Here is a 6,074-nt window from a genome sequence, read left to right as displayed (position 1 = left end):
AAAGCCTAACAGTAATCCAAGAGGCAGTCTTATGTTTCCTTGTTCTCATTTTCATGAAGGAATAAGTTGCTGCCACCACAGTAAAAGAAGGCTTAAATTCTGGAGAAAGTATAAATAGCTTCACAAAATATTAAGATGGGTCACTGTTTTTTAAATTTCTTTTTGCACAGACAAAAATCATGCCAAAGTGATTGAAGACTGTTGTTGAGAATATCAAAACAGCTATGTGTGCATAATTGCAGTTTGTATCTGAAAAATAAGCATTTGGCTGTTAGAATCTAAGCATATACATGTAACTGAAGAAACAAGTTCTGCCTTGCATTCCATTGGAAACTTGCTCTCTGCTTTGGACAATTACCTTAGCTATAGGGTAGAGCACTTCGCTGTCTGTTACTGTTTCTTGACCTCTTTGTGGATTGGAATCTCTAGCTCAAACTAAATCATACAATCTCTAACTGTGCTGTAAAAAGTTTCTCCCCAAGCAAGAGACTTCTGAGGAAGAAGGTGTCAAATGACAAAGATAAAGAGAGAATTCTGAAAGCAGCAAGAGAAAAGCAATTCGTCACATACAAGGGATCCTCCATAAGACTAAGTGCTGATTTCTCATGAAAAACCATGAAGGCAAGAAAGCAGTCATATGATATTTAAGATACTTAAAGAGAAAAACTGCCAGCCAAAAATTCTTTATCCAAAAAAATTGTCCTTTAAAAATGAGTGGCATTTTAAAACATTCACAGATAAACAGAAACTAAGAGTTTCTCAACATCAGACCTGCCCAACAAGAAATACTAAGGGGAGTTCTGCAGGCTGAAAGGAAAAGACAGGAGAGAGAGAGGCTTGGAGTACAGTGAAGAAGTGAAGATTATCAGCAAGGGTAATTAAAATGGTAAAAAGAGAGACAAAAAAAGATATGACATATAAAAACTGAAGGACAAAATGACTGAAGTACATACTGCCTTTACAGTAATAACATTGTTAAATGTTAAAGGATAAAACTCCCCAAACAAAACACAATGGAATAATGGGTTAAAAAGTGTGATCTTTACCTATATTAAAAAGGAAGAAAGAGCTAAAACCAATGACCTAACTGAACAACTGGAGAAACTGGAGAAAGAATAGCAAACTAATCCCAAAGCAAGCAGAAGGAAAGAAATAACACAGATTGGAACAGAAATTAATGAAATGGAGAATAAAAAAATGACAGAGAGAATTCATAAAACCAAAAGTTGGTTCTTTGAGAAGATCAATAGAACTGACAAACCCTTAGCTAGACTGACAAAGACCAGAAGAGAGAAGCTGCAAAAAAAAAAAAAAAAAAAAAAAATCAGGAATAAGAGATGGGGGCATTACCATGGACCCAGAAGAAATAAAAAATATCATTAGAGGTTACATGAGTAACTGTATGCCAGCAAACTAGATAGCTTAAGTAAAATGGACAACTTCCTAGATACACATGAACAACCTAAACAGACTTGAGAAGAAATAGAAGACCTCCACAAACCAATCACAAGTAAAAAGACCGAATCAGCCATTAAAAAAATAGAAAAAAAAACAAAAAAAACAAAAAAACCTACCAACAAAGAAACACTCAGGACCAGATGGCTTCACAGGCAAATTTCACCAAGCATTTCAGAAGAATTAATACCATTTCTGTTCAAACTCTTCCAAAAAAATTGAAGAAGAGGGAATAGTACCTAACTCATTCTATGAAGCCAACATTACCCTAATACCAAAGCTTGATAAAGATACTACAAGAAAAAAAAAATTACAAAACAATCTCTCTAAGGAATATAGTGCAAAAATCCTCAACAAAATAATTGCAAATCAAATTCAACTGCATATTGAATTATACACCATGACCAAGTGGGTTTTATTCCAGGTATGCAATGGTGGTTCAAGATAAGAAAATAAATTAATGTAATACAGCACATTAAGAATACACATGTACAGAATTACCATATGTTCTAGTTTGCTAATGCTGCCAGAATGCAAAACACTAGAGATGGATTGGCTTTTATAAAAGGTGTTTATTTGGTTACACAGTTACAGTCTTAAGGCCATAAAGCGTCCAAGCAATTGGGTACCATCAGCAATTGGGTACATTCACTGGAGGATGGCCAATGGTGTTCAAAAAACCTCCGTTAGCTGGGAAGGCACATAGCTGGTGTCTGCTCCAAAGTTCTGGTTTCAAAATGGCTTTCTCCCAGGATGTTCCTCTCTAGGCTGCAGTTCCTCATAAATGTCACTCTTAGTTGCACTTGGGGTTTTTGTCCTCTCTTAGCTTCTCTGGAGCAAGAGTCTGCTTTCAATGGCAGTCTTCAAACTCTCTCTCATCTGCAGCTCCTGTGCTTTCTTCAAACTGTCCCTCTTGGCTGTAGCTCCTTGCTCCTTCAGTCTGATCTTATATAGTGCTCCAGTAATTTAATTCAGACCCACCTTGAATGGGCGGGCCAACACCTCCATGGAAATTATCCAATCAGAGTCATCACCCACAGTTGAGTGGGGCACATCTCCATGGAAACACTCAAAGAATTACAATCTAATTAACACTGATAGGTCTGCCCACACAAGATTACATCAAAGATAATGGCTTTTGGGGGGACACAACACATCCAAACTGGCATACCATATGATCTGGCAATCACACTAATAGATATAAATCCAGAAGAACTGAAAGCAGGGACATGAACAGATATTTTCACTTTGATATTCATAGCAGCACTATTCACAATTGCCAAAAGATGGAAACCACCCAAGAGTCCATCAACCAATGAATGGATAAACAAAATGTGGTCTATACATACCATGGAATATTATTCAGCTGTAAAAGGAAATGAAGTCTTGATGTATACAATAACATGGTTGAACCTTGAGGACATTACGTTGAGTAAAATAAGCAAGATCCAAAAGGACAAATATTGTATGCTTTCACTGTTATGATCTAATTATAATAAGCAAATTCACAGAGTTAGAATCTAGAATATAGGTTACCAGGAGATACATTAGGGTTAAAGAATGGGGAATTGATGCTTAACTTGTACAGAATTTCTATTTAGGCTGATGGTAAAGGTTTGGAAATTGATGATGGTGATGGAGCATATTATTGTGAGTGTAATCAATAGTATTGAATTGTATAGGTGAATGTGGTTCAAAGAGGAAACTTGAGGATGTATATGTTCCTAGAATAAAAATTCAAAAATAAAATATAGGACTGTACAACACAGTGAGCCCAATTGTGGACAATGGACTGTAGTTGATGTTCCAACATAAGAATATTCTTTCATGAATTACAACAAATTTAACAGTACTAATCCAAAGTGGTAATAATAGGGTGGTATATGAGGAAAAACACCTAATGTAAATAATGGATGATAGAACTATTTTAATAATCTTTCATCAATTGTGACAAAGGTAACTATGTTTAAAAAATAGTATGATTTATTTTTTAAAAAAGTGATATTATTAATAGTGACAGATGTTCCCCACCAATGCAAGGTGGTGGTGGTGGGGTGGAACATGGGAATCCTGTATTTAATGCGTGATTGTTTCGTAAACTCACAGCTTCTCAAATAAAAAAATAATCTAAAAAAAGAAGTTTGCCAGCTAAGATAGTTTCCTAGACACGTGTTAGAAGCAAAATAGGGAAGAGGAGTGATCTGATATGGACTCACTCTTCTCCAAATGTCTCCCCTGAGAAAGGATTACTTTGGGCATTAGCCTTTCTCCTTTGAGGTCTGCTTCCAGAGGTTTATCTCCTTGGCCTCCGTCATTTTTTTAAGGTTTTCAGCTTTGTTAGCTTCTAAGAAAGTTTAATGTCTACCCATCACCTGAACCTTTTTCTTCTGGATTTATGCATGAATCAGATACAGTGTTAAATAACTACCTCATTTATCAAACAATGATCCATCCTTGGGACTCTCCAGTGCTCTAAACCACAGGTTACAGGGACTGTATGTAAACGAACATATTTTTTTTTCATTAGTCAGGATTAATGAAAGGAATATCTCATTTAAGAAAAGCATTCATGTCTAAGAGCCTCAAGAATCAGAAGTCATGAGTAAATTCTAATTATAGAAGGAAAGATTGAAAAGGGTTACAACCTTTAAGCTTTGATTTAAAAAAAAAACTCCATGGAGTGTTCTTCAGATTTTTAAAAATCCCTTTTAAGGAAGTCAAACTCAAATGAGCTATTTCAGTCAGAGGACTTCTTTCTCATTCCTTCACAGGAAAGCACACCCACACACACAGACACACAATGTGTTTTCCCATATGTGAACAAAATTCCCTTTGGATTATTTTCCCCTTCCATTTATTGAAGTACTCATAAATCGTTATTTTAGATCTTAAGGTATAGTCTTAAAGTGAATCACTCATGTAATGGCGAGCCAGATGAAAAAAACAGTAATCACCAGAACCCCCAGAAACTTCTTTGTGCATCGTCCAGTTATTAACCCCTTACCAAGGTGAACAATGATTCTGACTTCTAACATCACAGAGCATTTTGGCCTGTTGCTACAATTTATATTAGGGTGTATCCCTTTTGTGTCTTGCTTCTTTCATTCAACATTATGCTGAGTGAGATACATCCATGTTAATAACTATAGTTTGACCATTGTCATTGCTATTTAGTACTCTATTATATACATAGAACACAATTCATTTATCCATTCTGTTGTTGATGGATGTTTGGCTTATTTCAGTTTGGGCTATCATGAATCGTTCTAATAGAAACATCCTCATACATGTCTTTTTGCTATTAAATGTATGCATTTCTGTGGTACATACCTAAGAGTGGATTTGCTGAGTTATAGGGCATGCATGTGCTCAGCTTTAGAATACTATGTAAAACAGTTTTTTTGCACCAATTTACATTTTCATCAGCAGTGTATGAGAGCTCCATTTATTCCACATCCTTGACAACTCATTTTGGTGGTTATATAGGAGACTCACATTGAGGTTTTAATTTGGATTTCCTTGATGATTTAATGATTTCAGCTCCTTTTGATATGTTTATTGGCCATTTGGATCTCCTCTATTTTGATGTTCCTGTTCAAATCCTTTGCCTATTTTATATTGGGTTTTCTGCTTTTTTCTCACAGATTTGTAGGTATTCTTTTTATATTCTGGATATGAGTCCTTTAAAGGCTGTATCCATTGCAAGTATCTTTTTCCACTCTGTGGCTTGTCTCTTCACTTTTAATGGTGTATCTTGATGAACAAGTTTCTAAATTTTAACCATCATTGTTGGCTCTTGCTTTTCTAGGCTCTAGCTCCTGCCTAAGATGGTTAAATTCATAATCAATTCTCAGGATAGGTGGAATATATTTGAACTGCATCTGAATCTTAAAATCCAAGGGTTTCCTATGCTTTGAAAAGACGACAATAATCTTCTTCATTCTATGCGTCTCTCCTAGACCTCCAAGCAGTTCAGGTTCTCTCTCAAAGGACAAAGCAAGTTGTGAGTAAGGGTTTTACAACTCAAGGTACTGAAGTTACTAAATGTAATCCCAGGTCCAGCCAATGCAGAACTTCATTAAAAATTTATAAAACATATAGGAATGCTCTAACATTGTCACAAGCAAGGTTCTTGAGTGAGAAGGGAGAGGAGACTGGGATCATACCCAACCAAACATACTCAGAGGGAAAATCATCCAACCAAAGTGCTAAATCAAGGAGAACTTCTATCTTCCCCAAGATGGGCCATGTACCCAGAACTTCCCCCACTTCCTCATTCCTCAAATTTAGTTGTTTTATTTTCCTTGGATTCTCTGAGTCTTGCATCCTCTAATAATCCCCATCATTTTTGTAGCTAATTCAATAGTTTCTTTTCCCGCATTCAAACATGCATAGCTAATATAAATTTGGACGAATTCTAGAAGGGAAAACACAAAATAAAACAGTTTATTAGGTCAAGGATAAGATAAAATCATGGGAAACATTTTCTTCTGTTTCCTGAATTTCCTGTAATGCCCTGTGACAAGCCCTAGGAAATCTTGCCACTCAGATACCTGGAAGGTTAGTCTATGGTAATGAGCTGTAACACCCTCAATGAATCTAAGTCCCTTTTGACATCC

Source organism: Choloepus didactylus, chromosome 2 (assembly GCF_015220235.1).
Source record: "Choloepus didactylus isolate mChoDid1 chromosome 2, mChoDid1.pri, whole genome shotgun sequence".
NCBI lineage: Eukaryota > Metazoa > Chordata > Mammalia > Pilosa > Megalonychidae > Choloepus > Choloepus didactylus.
This window is presented reverse-complemented; position numbering follows the sequence as displayed.